This window comes from Equus przewalskii, chromosome X, assembly GCF_037783145.1.
Source record: "Equus przewalskii isolate Varuska chromosome X, EquPr2, whole genome shotgun sequence".
In the NCBI taxonomy this organism is placed as follows: domain Eukaryota; kingdom Metazoa; phylum Chordata; class Mammalia; order Perissodactyla; family Equidae; genus Equus; species Equus przewalskii.
The window spans coordinates 43,119,102-43,134,778 of NC_091863.1; positions in this window are offsets into that span (position 1 = coordinate 43,119,102).

A 15,677-nucleotide genomic window follows, 5' to 3' on the forward strand; every position below is an offset into this window, starting at 1 on the left:
TGCCAGGAATGGGGTCAAAGAACAAATTTCCACAAATATATTTCTTATTATAAATCACAATGTCACTGTCGGCCTGCTAGAAATCCCTATACGTGGAGTGTCCCTCTGGGCTCCAATAAACCAAGGCCTCTGAATGAACCCTGAGATTTAGCCTTGAGACTGAAGTCCAAGGCTGAGTACACTAAGTGACAGACTTCTTCACCTTTTCTGTGCCTTGAACCCATCTGGCAGTCTCATGAAGCCGATATATCCCTTCCCAGAATAATGCATTTAAATGCATAAAATAAAACATAGGATTACAAAGGAAACCAACTATATTAAAATACGGTTATCAAAATATTACAAAAACTAATTGTAATATACCCGTTTCTTTATTAATGCGTTAAATACTATGATCTACTAGCAGGTTAAATGACAACTGTGATTTCAAATTAATGATGAATGTAAACCATATTTTAAGAGATCTGCTATGAAAAACATCTGTGTATTGTTGGCAAAGTCATAGATACTGATAATACTACTGTGATTTGTTACCTAGATTCAGTATTGAAAGAAATGCCAAATTTCATTGGAGGTTAGTAAAAATAAGATGTATTTTTTTCTCATCCAATACACAGACACTCCAAATTCTGTGCATGACCCTTTATAAGTCTATGCATCCCAGGTTAAGTGTTCCTACTCGAGACTGTACTCTAGAGGGAACACTTCAGGCTAAATGAAGCCTTCAGATGAAGATGATCAGATTAATGTATTGAAGACTGAACTCCCAAAACCTAAACCCAAACTCAATCCCCAGCATGAGGCCACAGACTGAGCTCCAAGACTGAAACGCAGATTCAACTGCCTAAGTGAACTGTTAGTTTATAAACGCTTCCAGGTGGAAATTTTCAGCCTAGGACCCAGCTAGAGATCTCCAGGTGAGGTCATTACATCGAGATCCCCCTAGGGTTGACTCCTCAGGCTAAAATACCCCAGATTGAGCTTCCAATATCTGAACCTTCCAAAGCAGGCCAGACCTAGCCACCCACACTGAGCCCTGAGCCTGACACTCACTTAGTGAAAGCCTCAGTCATATCTTAGACCAAAACTCAGGCTCCCATATTGAATCCTCAGGTGTGTCAAGAGTGAACTGTCAACGTCTAAACCCTCAAAGTCATGTCCCTATAATGAGTCTCTAGGCAGAGCTATGGGACTGACACCCCAAACTTAGCTCCTTGAAGAAGAACGGGGATGATATCCAGGAAGTGGGCCCAGGCTGTTTGCAGAAGGACCCCTCACACACTGAGGCCACAGATATATCCCCTCCACTACAAGTACAGACTGAGCCCATGTTCTGAAACTGGTTCCCTCAGACTGAAAACCTAATGTCTGAGCCCCCAGATAACATGCCCAGAATGAGCCCTAGAGGGACTCCCCAGAGAGAACCACCAGTATGCACTCCATGGTAGCCATGAGAATAAATCTCATAGACTTTAGACTTCAGGGAGCATAACTGATGGAGGGCCTCAGCTGCTGTGTTCTGAAATCCATCCCCACATTTGTGCAGAAACCATGCTTCCCACGAGCTACTCTCAGCCAGTGACTGAGTATGGCAGGGATACTTTGGCAACTTTGGTTCAAGGAATCCCCGACAGCCTTGCCAAACCTTCCTGGCACTGCACAGCCGTCTAGAACACTTCCACTCAACCTTCCCTCCTTCTTTCCTTATTTTGGGTCAGACTGCATTGCCTTCTGACGGCTCTCCCAGGCTTCCATGGCACCCACTCCATTTTCTCTCATGAGCATTTCGCCTGATAAAAATCCTTGCTCACTTAATACCATCTTGGTATCTGCTTCTGAGAACTAACACAAGTTCCCGGGCATGAGACTGTGAGGTTAATTGCACCAGATGGAGCTGCCAGCATCTGAGACCCTCAACTGTCATTTTCCGAATGAGCCTACAGATTGAGATCAGGAGCCAGAATGCTCCCAGATGAGCTTCCAAGGTCTCAGCCCAAAACTAATACCCTATTCTGAGTCCTCTGACTTGCATGGAAGAGGGAGTGATCCAGATGGACCCCAGAGGCTGCCAGATTGAACTCTCAGGCTTATGTACCTTAGGCTTATGTTTGCAGAATTAGCTGCCAAGACTGAGCCCCCCGTCTAAATGCCCCAGAATGAGCTCCTAGGTTATCCATTTAATTCACCCCCTTGAGGAAGCTCCCACACTGAACCCTCAGACTGAGTTCCCAATGTCTGGGCTCCCAAGACATGTGCCAAAAAGGAATCCCCCGACTGGCATCCAGAGAAAGGAGGTCCCTGACAATCCAGACTGAGGACCCTACACTGAATCCTAAAAGTGATGACTGAAGGTTAGTCCCCCAGATTGAGCTATTTCCCTTAGATTGAGCCTCCAAAATGTGGGCCCACAAACCCAAAGCCCAGAATGAAGCACCAGACTCGCAATACAGAGGCTCAGACAGACCCTGGACTGAGCCCCCAGGTAGAACCCCAAGAATCAAGCTCCCTGACTGAACTCTCGTATTGAAATACTAGAATGATCCCCTAGTCTGAACACCTCCAGACTGAGCCCCCTAACACAGAACACCAAGAATGGGAATCTGTAGGCTGAATCTACCAGACTGTCCACAGACTCAGATATTGAACTGAATCCTTTAGAGTCAGCCACTAGACCAAGATCTCCCCAACTGTGATCATGAAACTGATTCCCACAGATTGAGTTTCCAACCTCTCAGACCCTTAATTCATACTCACAGATTGAATACCCAAAATAATGTCCACAGAATCAGGGGCTCAGACTGAGAATCCATGGCTGAGACACCTGTGTGGTAAGGCTGTTAGCATCACACTCTAATTTACCTTCTCCCTTTCCTCCTTTGGAATAGAATCCCTACTTTTAGCTGGGTGGACCTAAGTCCCGCTAAAAGACTACATTTTCCAGTCTCCCTTGCAACTGGGTATAGCCATATGATATAAGCTTCGGCCAATGAGATTTAAATGGAAGAGGGGGCAGTTTCTTGAGGCTGCTTTTACATGAGAGAAATAGAGCCTTCTGTCTTAAGCAATCATTATTTGGAGGTTTTTTGTTACATACAAAAGCATCTGATGCCAGCTGAGCCCTCTTGAGTGGGCTGATGCTTGAGCCACAATGACTCGGCGCTCTAAGCCCAAATCCTGATGCTGAGCACCCAACAGTGAGTGATCCAGATGAAGCTCCTGACTGACCAACACAGTGAGATTGATCCCTGCTACTAAGCCATCAGTGCCTGAGCCCCTAGAAGGTGACCATAAAGTAGATGGTCCAAGCGTCTCTAGACCAAACTCCCAAAATGATATATCCTCAGAGCAAAGACCCTGCCTGAGCCTCATGAAGAAGTTCTCCAGGCTGTGTACAAGAGACTCAGTTTGCAGAATGAAGTTTCAGACCCCCATACCAAGGCCACGCTCTGAGTTTCCCCAAATTAAACTCATAGTACCAACCTCAGAATGAGTCCTGAATGAAGTACCTGCCTGTCACATCCAGAATGAGCCCCTTGAATGTGCCTAGGAGACAGAATATCCCAGTCAGAGCCCCCAAGCTGAGTTCTCCAGAGTAAAATTCCCGGATAGAGCTCCCTGAAACTGATCTACCAAACTGAGGTCCCAATATTGAGTCCCTCAGGCTAAGACTCCAGACTGACTTACCTGCAATGATAGCCCTAGGTGATCTACTTGGGGTGGTCAGATTGCACCCAAATATAGGCTCCCAAACTGATTCCTCAGATTGAAATCTTCAGATCAACCTCTATACTGAAACAGAGATAACCGGTGACAATGTTGAAACTTATCTGAGCCCTGTGTCCCTGGAAAACAGCCATGGTCAAAAAAAATCCTCCCACCTTTTTGTGCTCTGAGACAGGGCTAACTGCAAAGGACCTCTGTGCTCCCACATATTCCAAGATAAGATTCAGCTCCACCTTTCCTCAATGGCTCAGATAAGACCTGTCTCTGTCCTTCCTCATCACCCCATAAGACACCCAAATTGTCTACTTGCCTCCATAAAATCTCAGTCTCTTTTCCTTTTCTTTGAGACATTTCCCATTAGTGTACGGTCTCTCTATTGCAATAGCCTGAATAAAATCATCTCCTTAATTGTCCAGTGCACTTTTTCTTTTACACCAATCTCAGTCCTTGCATTGGGGTACATTGCACTCAGATCCTCAGAAAAACTGCCTCACTTGTTCATTCCTTCATTCACTCATTCACCAAATATTGATTGAGTGCTGAATATGTGCCAGGCACTGCCCTAAGCACTGGAGAACTAACAAGACAGACAAAGCCTCTGCTTTCACAGAGCTTACATTTGAGTGAGGATCACAGGGGAGGGAGGAACAGTTTCTGTTAGGGTGATAAGGCAAAGCACTTCTGAAGATGTAACATTTAAGCCGTGCTCATAAGAAGGAGATGGAGGGCCAGAGGAAGGAGATTCCAAGAAAAGGGAACAAAAAGCACAAAGGCCAGGGTAACAGAACTTAGTAAGAGAGAAAAAGAGCTACAGGAGATGAGGTGTGTAACACAGTCAAGGGCCTTGTTAATCATGGCAAAAAGCTTGAATTTTATTTGAAATGCAATGGAATATGTTTTATGCAGGGGAACGAACTGATGTGATTTAATTTTTGGAAAAACCACTCTAACTACTGTGTGGAGAAGGAATTACAGAGGGGCAAAAGTGGAAGCAGAGAGACCATTGGGAAGTTACTATAATAGTTCAGACAACAGACAATGGTGTTTTGGTATAGGTTAGTGATAGTGAAGACAGAGAGATGTGGACAAATTCAAGATAAATTTTAGAAATAAAACCAATAGAACTCCATAAAAAGTACTACTGAGTGTGCAGGAGGTGAGGGAAAGGGATGATTCTCAGCTTTCTAGTTCAGTAACTGGTAGTTGTACTGAAATAGGGGAAGGTGGCAGGAGGAACAGACTTGGGGAAAATATCAAGATTTCTGTTGTAGACATGTTCAATTTGAGGTGCCTATGAGATATTCAAGTGGAGATGACAAGGGGAGAGTCGGATCTAGAGCTCAAAGAATGCCAACATTTAGAGATCAGCAAAGGAGAATGAGAAGAAATAGGTATGTTTCAAGAAGGATGGACTGGTTGACTGTGTCAGATGCTACTGAGAGGACAAACAGGGTGAGAAAAGAAAAATTACCTGCCTGTTGGATTTAGCAACATGAAGTCTTTGGTGCCTTTGACGAGAGTAGTTTCCACAGAGTGGTATCAAACTAGACCAGCGTTGGTTGAAGAGTGAATGGGAGATGCAACGGAGAAAGAAATGTGTAACCTATGTCTTGAGAAGCTTTGCTGTGAAAGGAACAAAGAAACAGGCAGTAGCAGGAAGAGCTCATGGAATTCAAGAGGGACTTTTAAAGATGGTAGATAATAGAGCACACGCATGCACTGATGGGAATAGCCCAAAAGAGGAGAAACTGGTGATGCAGGAAAGATGGGAGTAACTGAAGGAGTGAAGTCCTTGAGTAGGTGGGAAGCGTCTACAGCAGAAGTGGAGGGACTAATCTTTGATATGAGGAGGGACAATTCCTCCACATGACAAATCAGAAGAAGAGGAAGTTGGGTGCAGAGACAATTGTAGATCTAGTGGTGAGATTTAAAAATTCCCATTTGAATGCATCTATCTTCTTAATGAAGAATGATGTGAGGTCATCAGCTGAAGGTGAGGACAGAAGTTGGGATGTGCGAGTTTCGGGAGGGTAGGATAAGGTATGAAACAGTTGTCTCTGAGAGTGGGGAGGTGAGCATAGCAAGATTGCTATGTTATTAATGCCCATTTGAGGTCTGCAATCAATAATTTAGAGTGAAATCAATTGATTTCAATTGACTTGTTTTGTGGTATTTGGTTTTCTCTAAAAACATTCAACTGCTCTGATACAGATGGAGAGTAGGTGGGGCACTATGGTTAACCTGGATTGTTTGCCCCGGCCAGTATAAAGATGGGAGAGGGGGACTGTATTAGTTTTCTATACTGCCTAACAAATTACCACAAGCTTAGAGGCTTAAAACAAAATGCATTTATTATTTCATAGTTTCTGTGTCAGAAGTCTGGGAACAAATTGGCTGGGTATTCTCTTTCAGGGTTTCATCAGGCTGCAATATAGATGTCAACTGGGGCTGCAGTCTCATCAGAGGCTTGACTAGGAAAAATATCCACTTCCAAGCCCCCTCAGCTTTTTGGAAGAATTCATCTCCCTGAAGCTGTTGGACTGAGGTCCTCATTTTCTTGCTAGCTTTCCGGCAGAGATGGCTCTCAGCTGCTAGAAACCAAGTTCCTTGCCACGTGGCCCTCTCCGTAGGCCCTCTCACAACATGGCAGCTTACTTCTTCACAGCTAGCAAGACAGAGTCTCTCAAACTCCAGTCTGCTAAGATGGAGTCTTAGGGGAGTGACATGCCATCACTTTTGTCATATTCTATTGGCTAGAAGCAAGTCACGGGTTCCACTCACACTCAAGGGGCATGAACACCAGGTGGTGGGGATTACTAGAGGTCACTTTAGGGTCTGTTAGCCACAAGGGCTAGAATAGCAAGGATGTTTGCAAGAGAGTGATTATAATGATGGATAATGAAATCTAAGCTGGGTGTATTAGTTTTCCATTGCTACATAACAAATTACCACAAACTTAGCAACTTAAAACAACACATTTATTATCTCACAGTCTGCCTGTGTTAGAAGTCCAGGCACAAAGTAGCTGGGTTCTTTGTTCAGGGTCTCATGGACTGGAATCAAGATGTTGGCCAGGGCTACAGCCTCTTATGAGGCCACATATTACTTCATATTCTCTTCCAAGACCACATGGTTATTGGCAGAATTTAGTTCTTTGGGCTTGTAGAACTGAAGCTCTCAAATCCTAGAGTTTTCCTGAAGTTTCCTGCTGTGTGGCCCTCTCCATAGGCAGTTGACAGCATAGCAGCTTGTCTCTGCAGGGCCAGCAGTTGAGTTCCTTGTGTGCTAGCAAGATGGAGCCATATGGACATACATACGGATAGTGGTGGTGGTCTAGTGGTTAGCTCTCACGGCTGCAGCCTGGGTTCATTTCCTGGTCAGAGAGTCACACCACCCATCTGTCGGTTTTCATACTGTAGTGGCTGTGTGTTGCTGTGATTCTGAAAGCTATACCACCGATATTTCAAATACCAGCAGATTCACCCATGGTAGACAGGTTTCAGTGGAGCTTCCAAACTAAGACAGACTAGGAAGAAGGACCTGGCCACCCACTTCCCAAAAAATTGGCCATGAAACCCCTATGAATAGCAGTGGGGATTGTCTGATTCAGCCCCAGAAGATGAGAGGATAGTGCAAACAGACCGGGCAGGGTTCTGCTCTGCTGTACACACGGTCACTAAGAGTCGGAATCAACTCGATGGCACTAACAGCAAACAGATAGATAGGTAGATAGATATTTTCCATCACCTTTGCCATATTCTGTTGTTTAGAAGCAAGTCACAAGTCCTGCCCATGCTCCAGGGAAGGGGATTATACAGTGCATAATACCAGGGGGTAGAGATCATGAGGCCCATCTTAGAATTCTGCCTATCACACTACATAAGGAAGGACGTGAGGACATGCGGGGAGTGAGGGGCAGTGAAAAGGTGGCGGGGGTGAAAGAATCATAGGTTAAGATGTGGTTGAAGAATTCTTATGCCAGACAGGTATGAGAGTAAATCAGCTAGAGGACCAGGAAATGATCATTAGAGAGTGGTATGTTTGAACTTGGCATTTGGGGAGGAGATTCCATTTTTGCTGAGGACAAGGGCTGGGCTGTGACCATGGAAGTAGGAGGCTGAGGTGGCTGGAAGAGAAGGTTAGAGATGAGGAAGTCAGAAAACTGAGAGGCCAAGATGGTGGATGGGTCATCTACATCCAAGACCTAGCCATCTATGATAGCCTCATAAAATGAGTCCCCTCTAAATGGAGCCCTAAAACTGAGATCCTGAGGTAGAGCCACATAGATTCTATGCTCCCAAATCAAGTTTCCATATTGAACTGAGAAGCTCACATATGCCTAAGTAAATTCCCAGGGAGAGGCTATGCACTTAGCTTGCCCTTTTCCCTACATAAGCTCTTGCCCTGAGTTCCCACTTGCCTTGAGTACCCACCTGTGTCTTCTGCAATGTTTCATCTTGTTTCCCTCTACCTCTGTCAAGCTAACAGCTTCTTATCCTATGTTGTCTCATCCCTATCCAGCCACCTCTACCCATGCCCTCCACATGCCTACCCCAGGGAGATGTAGCAGGTAAGGCTGCTACTAGATCATACAGTGCCGTTCTCTGAATGTAGTGAAAAAGACACTCCTCTGGGTGGACAAATCAGAAAATGAACCCCTTCTTCCAGATAGGCACAGGTTCACAAAGGGGCAATCGGCTTGTTGAGTGGATCACAAGCTAGATTTCAGCCTACATCCCACTAATCCTCTGGACTGAGCACTCTTGTACAATGCCTAAACTGCATAATCATATACAGCAGCCAAGGCAGCATGTGCAGGTGAAATGACCTATATGAGGTCAGCCTCAGCTCTGCCACCTCCTAGCTAGACAACCTAGGGCTAGCCACCTCCCATCCCTGAGCCTCAGTTTTCTTGTTGGACAAATGGGGCATAGTCATACCTATCTTACAGATTTGTTGTGAGGATTAAAGGAGCTAATTTATGGGGAACCCTGGAGAGGGTGGTGGGACCACTTCTACTCACCTAGTGTCTCTCACAGTCTACTCTAACACTCATTCCTACACTATATTTCCTTTTCTGTGAATGCTCTGTTCATACCCTTTGCTTATTTTTCCATATTTCTATGGGTTTTGTATCCAACAATGAAAAGATAGAAAAAATGATTGGTGTTCATTCATTCCAGGAGTGGTATCTGGAGGAACCTGTTAATAATTTTATGCTATTATCAAGTTCCCTTGGTAACTGAAGGGCTTCTGTCTGCCCAACCTTCCTTTCAATCCTGTGAATTCTCCCCCAGCCTTGAAATAATTCCGTTTTTGCTTAAGGTAGCTAAGGCCACTTTCTGTTACTGGCAGGCAAAGAATCCTGATCAAAACCCACAGTTATAAGTGAAGAGATGAGGTTGGGATCACCTTCTGCCAACTTTACAATAATGATTTTGAGGGTAGAACCCCGAATAGCATTCTGAACACTAATGAATGAAGTCTTACAGATTCAAGTTTTGCTCTCTATGGGTAGATGCGAATAAATTACTATGACTATTAAGACTAATATAGAATAATTTGTCTATTGTAAACCAAAGTTCAGGTGGATGTAATACCTCATATTATTTGCCATCAGAAAATTTCTGGAGCCTTGGAGACAGAGTCATTTGGGCAAAATGTTGGGCAGGCTAGGACCATAGATTGTGAGAACAGTGTGTACAAGAAAAGCTCACCCAGATTTTTGCTTCCTCCACTATGGAATCTGCTCCATACCAAATATGGCCCCAGATGGAAATCCCATAAGAGTGTTCCATTACCTTGCCTGGAAGAAACCAAAGCTGAACACTTCCTGAAATTCCCAGCTGCTGAGCCTCATCCACAATAATGCCTAGGTCCTCAAGCATTCATTCCATCTATGGGAAACAGAGGCTTCATAAGAGGGCTTTTTTCAGAGATTAACCCTCACAGAAATGTTGTCTATTTTTATTTTTATTTTTATTTATTAAGGAAGAAATTTCTGAATTGTCCTTATCAGCTACTAACAATCTCTCAGGTATACACTGATAAACTTGTCCTTTTTCTTGCAGCTGTATACCTGAATAGTGAGAACAGTGAGTTCGGGACATTAGCTCAGATCACTCCTTAACCGTATCTCTCTCCTGCCATGTAGCTTACAATAAGCCACTGCATTTGTAATGACAAATCTTTCAAATATGGCTTTCTAGCAACTTGATGAACAGAATAATTATTAATGGAGAATTTTACATCAATGCAAAGAATCACAGTGATGTGCAGACCTTCTTTCTTCACCAAAGCAGCAAAACTAGATGAACAGTGAGGTATCTATGCATATAGTTCTCCAAAGTTTTCTTCCAATTGTTGCTGGGCAAAGGAACTTTCTACCACTTTGAAGACGTCCAAGAGCCTTAACAGTCTCCCAAAGGGGCTCACAAAATAGAATGTCTTTGATGACATCAGCAGCACACAAAGGCTGAAAACTAGGTGCTGGCTGTTTGGAGAGACAATGGTACTTTGACCCAGTTGCATACTGAAGGGAAATTGCTCTCTCTCTCTCTCCCTCCCTCCCTCAATTCTTTGCCTCCCTCCCTCTCTTCCTTCCTTCCTCTGGTTGCAAGAAACAAAAGTCAATTCTGTCACCTTGAATATGAAAAATAATTTACTGTAAGAATATAGGAAGCTTGCAGAATGGAAGGAAAGGCTGAAGATTCAGGTCAGATAGGACAGGATCCAGAGCAGCTCTGGACTGATGGCCTTTTAAGGTTTGCTGCATCTGGATGAAGGCACTCCAGCTGTTTACTCACTCTACTCCCTTTCTACTCAAAGGGTGATCTGTGGACTAGCAGCATTGGCATCATCTGGCAGCTTTTTAGAAATTCAGAATCTTAGGCCCCACTGACTCAGAATCTGCATTGTAGCAAGACTCCCAAGTGATTCATACATAAATTAGAGTTCAGAGAAGCACTGCCCTATTCAACACCCAGTTGGTCTGGTTTGGATCATGTGTCCGTCCCTTGACTAGAGGAGGGCATTATAGCATCGTTGACAGTCCTTCCAGACTATAGACAATGGGAGAAGTGATAATTCAAATCTCCCAAATCAGGATGCTGTTGCCAAAAGAATGGCGAACAAATGCTGGGTGGCCAAGAACCAAATAAATATCCATTTCACCCTTGGTCTTCTTTGAGAGGGTGGAGTTTGGAAGGTATTTTTCCCAGGAAGTGTTAACAAACCTTTGGGTATTCATTAGATTTGGGCCCACCTTGGAGACAATGAAGTTATTTTGCCCAAGAAAGGGAATTTCAGGGGCTTGAAAAGGAAAACCTCTCAACTCCTAGGATAAATCCCGAGGGAATGAAAAGGAGGGTCTGTGATGGTCAAGTACCTGATTCAATCTGAACCCAGTGTCTCTGAGGCAGTGAGTCTCTGAGGAGAAGAGCTGAGTATACACCCAAAGACACTGGTCACTTAGAGCTGCAACTTGGGGAACCTTTGAAGGACTGCATTGACCTGTGCTGGCAGGTGGAGTCAGCAAAGCTTTGCTCTGAAGTAGACCAGCAGTGCCAGATGGAAGCAGATCAGTGTTCAATAGTGATACATTGTAGCAATGAGGCACAATGGCAGGCAAGGCAGTGGAGGCTTTTCTAGGCTGAGGCATGGACATCAGGCCAAACTCCTTTGTGGACTAAACATTTTCCTGGATAAGCCAGAGGAAGAGAAGAGCCAAAGAGTGTGGCTAATTGAACTTCCTGCTAATCTGGTCCGTGAAGGCTCAAGCTAGTTTTCATTTAATTTGGAGAAATATAATAGATGTGATTGTTCTTGCACCTCAAGAGTTGTAAAGCTGTTCATATAATCTACATATATATTTTTAAAAATAATCTCAGATTTCTTTTTTAAAATTTTTATTTATTTATGTATTTATGTATTTATTGCCAAGGAAGATTCACCCTGACCTAACATCTATGCCAATCTTCCTCTATTTTGTATGTAGGTCGCCACCACAGCATGGCAGCCGACAAGCGGTATAGATCCATGCCCAGGAACTGAACCTGGGGCTGCTGAAACAGAGTATGCGGAACTTAACCACTAGGCCACGGAGCCAGCCCTACATGCTACATATATTTTTATGTAATTATTAGTTGTATCTTTCTTCCCAGCCAGAAAAGACCAAGAAGGACAGGGACTTTGTGTGTCTTATTCATCCCTGCATCCCCAGAACCTAGCACATGGTAGATGCTCAAAAAAACTTGCTGAATGAATGAATGTGATAGGGGTGTCGATGTTGTAGGGGCTTTAAAACAAGACAGTGATATTGAACAAATCCTAAGGTCATCTAAATGCCTTCTGCCCAGATGTACCCAAAAAGTACAGCCTGATATGATCTCCTAGTTCTTTAATATTCTCATAAAATGACTTAAATCCTAGCCACTTGGAAAATCTGGTATCTCCCCTAATATCTCTGAAGATTCTTGGCAGAATCTTATTTATCTTGGCCAGATTTCCTACTTATTCTGGGCCCTTCTGCTACTTTGCACTGCCCTGCTAGGTGCCATAGCCACTCTTGCCGCTACATACACCAGGAGCAATCCTTGAGCAGCCACCAACAGTGCTTGGCACTGTTTTCACTCGGTTCCTTCTCCTTTTCATGATCCTCCCATTCAATCCTTCCTTCTTAGGGGCTTTGACCTCCCCTAATGTCGCTGTCACTACTCTTTCCTCCGCCTTACCAGATCAAGAGACTCTCAAGTAGTACCTGGTTGGGGGAGAGCTCCATAAGGTGGTTTCTATTTTCCTCTCCTCTCTTTCCAATCTTTATTATAATATTTTCTGCTCCAAACAAGGATTTCTCTCTCATACAAAGTCAAAGTGCATTAACTTTGTACAAAAGTCTAAGTTAGGAGCAAAACAAAACAAAAAACTGAACATTATCTACTTCTTTCTCTTTATGTTCCTTCTCTAACAATCCTAATTCCAAATTCCCTTGGAGGTAACAATGTACTGCATTGAATAGTGTCCTCCCCTCAAATTGACGTCCACCCAGAACCTATAATGTGACCTTATTTGGAAATATTGTCTTTGCAGATGTAATCAAGTTAAGATGAGGTCATACTGGATTAGGGTGGGCCCTGAATCCAATGACTGATGCCTTTATAAGAAGAGAGAATTTTGGACGCAGAAACAGAGAAGACACACACACAGGGAGAAGGTCACGTGAAGACAGAGGCAAAGATTGGAGTGGATCTACAAGCCAAGGAACGCCAAAGATTGGCAGCAACTACCAGAAACCAAGAGAGAGACATGGATCAGACTCTCCCTTGGAGCCTCCTGAAGAAATTAACCCTGCTGACACCTTTTTTTTTTCTGCTTTATCTCACCACCCCGCCCCCCATACACAGTTGTATATCCTAGTTGCTGGTCCTTCTAGTTGTGGCAGCTGCTGACAGCTTGATTTTGGACTTCTCACCTCCGAACTGTGAGAGAACAAGTTTCTGTTGTTTTAAGCCATCTAGTTTGTGGTATTTTGTTATGACAGCCCTAGGAAACTAATACAAACATGGATGCTCTTGTTTCCTAGTGGAAGAGTTAAGAAAGGTAAGGCAAAAAACAAAAACCCGAAGATTAAGATTTCAAGATCTTATCCTGAGATTTTTAGCATGGCCTATAACCTTGCTAATCAAAGTGGATCCAAGGAGCAGCAGAATTACAGTTTAAGAAGGACCGGCCCAAGGAAATTCTGGACACATGCTACAGCATGGATGAACCTTGAGGACATTATGCTAAGCGAAATAAGCCAGTCACAAAAGACAAAAGACTGTATGATTCCACTTATGTGAGGTATATAGAATAGAAAAATTCATAGAGACAGAAAGTAGAATGATGGTTGCCTGGGGCTGGAGAGAGGGGGGGAATGAGAAGTTATTGTTTAATGGGTATAAAGTTTCAGTTTTGCAAGACGAAAAGACTTCTGGAGATGGATGGTGGTGATTTTTGCACAACAATGTGAATGCACTTAATTCCACTGAACTGTATACTTAAAAACGGTTAAGATGGTAACTTTTATGTTATGTGTATTTTACCACAATTAAAAATTTTTAAAAAGAAGAGTTGGCCTACAAAGTCACTTTTGGCTCCTGCCACCTCTCTAGCTTCATTTGGCCTCATTGTCCCCCTCACTTTTTGCCCCAACAACCAGGAGTTTCTTTTTGTTCTCCTAGCGTACCGCCTATGGACCTTCACAAGACGCTGTCCTCTCCGCCTGGAATGCTTCCTTCACCCTTTTGTCCCTTTCTCAGGGCAAACCTTCCCTGACACTGCAGACCAGCTTGGGGCCCAGCTATACATCTCAAGACACCCTGTATTTTTCATTCCTAGTGTTGATTGCAGTTAAATATTTTTACAATCTATTGTTTAATGCCTGTGTCTCCAACTAGAATGTCAGCTCCACAAGGACAGGGACTATGTCTATTTTGTTTACTGCTATATCCTTATCCTAGAACAGTTAGATATTCAGTAAACATTTGCTGACTGTCTGAATGAATGACCTACTCATTGCTAGCTCAAGCTCCTTATCTTCCACAAACCAAAGCCTATGAGCCTCAGCCATCTGGGTCCAGAAGCCTGACTTTCAAGAACACATAGAGCTGATCCAACTGAGAGTTGGGTGACACAGGCAAACGGTATACTCAATTACTCCACAAATCAGATGCCACTCAATTAATTTATGGAGTGGCTACCTTGTTGAGCAGAGAACCAGTGCCAAGAGAAATGGAGTCTTGAGTGATATTTGCCTGATGAAACAAAATGAAACAGTGATTGGTGTATTCCTCTCTCTGACCCTGTATCTCTGTTAAGGTTGTTGGCTGTGAACAACAGAAATCAATTCTGTGCTTGTAGAATCCATGTGTGACCGGAGGACCAGGCTGAGGACAGGGCAGGAAAATAAGGGAGCTGCAGGAATGCTATGGGGAGTGAACAACTTCACACCTTCACACTCTTTCCTCCATCCTTATATTCTTTGTTCATGATTCAAACATACTGCTTGGTTGGCTAAGATTAGGTGATAAGCCCACTCCCCTCAACACACTAGGGAGAAAAGAGGTAATTGCTAGCCTATTTAGGTTCTCACAGTGGGTTTTACTGTCCCACCAAGACTACATTCAATGAGTATATCAATTAATTAAGCTGCAAGTAATTTCAAACTCTACTTGGCTGGCTTACATAACAAAGAAATGTATTATTTCACAAAATAAGTCCTAAGGTATGGGGGCTTCTGGGTTGGTTAATTCAGCACCTCAAGGATCCAGTCCTTTCCACCTTGCCATGCTATAGATCTTAGTGCACTGACTTTGTTCTTAAAGGCTTCCTTGCCTTGCTGGTTGCCAAGTCCCAGCATCACTCCTAGACAGGACAATACCAAAAGATTTTCTTTGTTTCCTTTTCAGATCAAGGAAACCCTTTCCATAAAACCAACCAACAGTGAATCTCTTTTTCAGTCTCATGATAGAACAGTGTCACATTCTCCTTCTTTAACCAACTGCTAGAAAGAGGAATGGGTCACCTATGATTGGCTTAAACTAACAGATCTCAAATTTCTTGGCCTCAGGACATTTTTATAGTCTTTATATTCTTAAAAATTATTGAAGACCTCAAAAATCCTTTGTTTATATGAATGATAGCTGCCAGTTTTTATAGTATTAGAAATTAAGACTGAGTAATTTTAAAAATACGATTGCAAAACATAATGACAAAGTGTACTAACTTCTTGTGTGTTTCCATGTAGATTCAAGGAAAACTTTGGATTTTAAAAGTAATGATATATTGGATGATAATAAAGTTACAGAAATTACAGCAGGTGCAATTGAAGACAGCTAGTAATAGCACAGTAGAAATACTGAGATTAAACTGAGTTAATCGGTAAAAACACATATATTTATACGTTAAACCTTAGA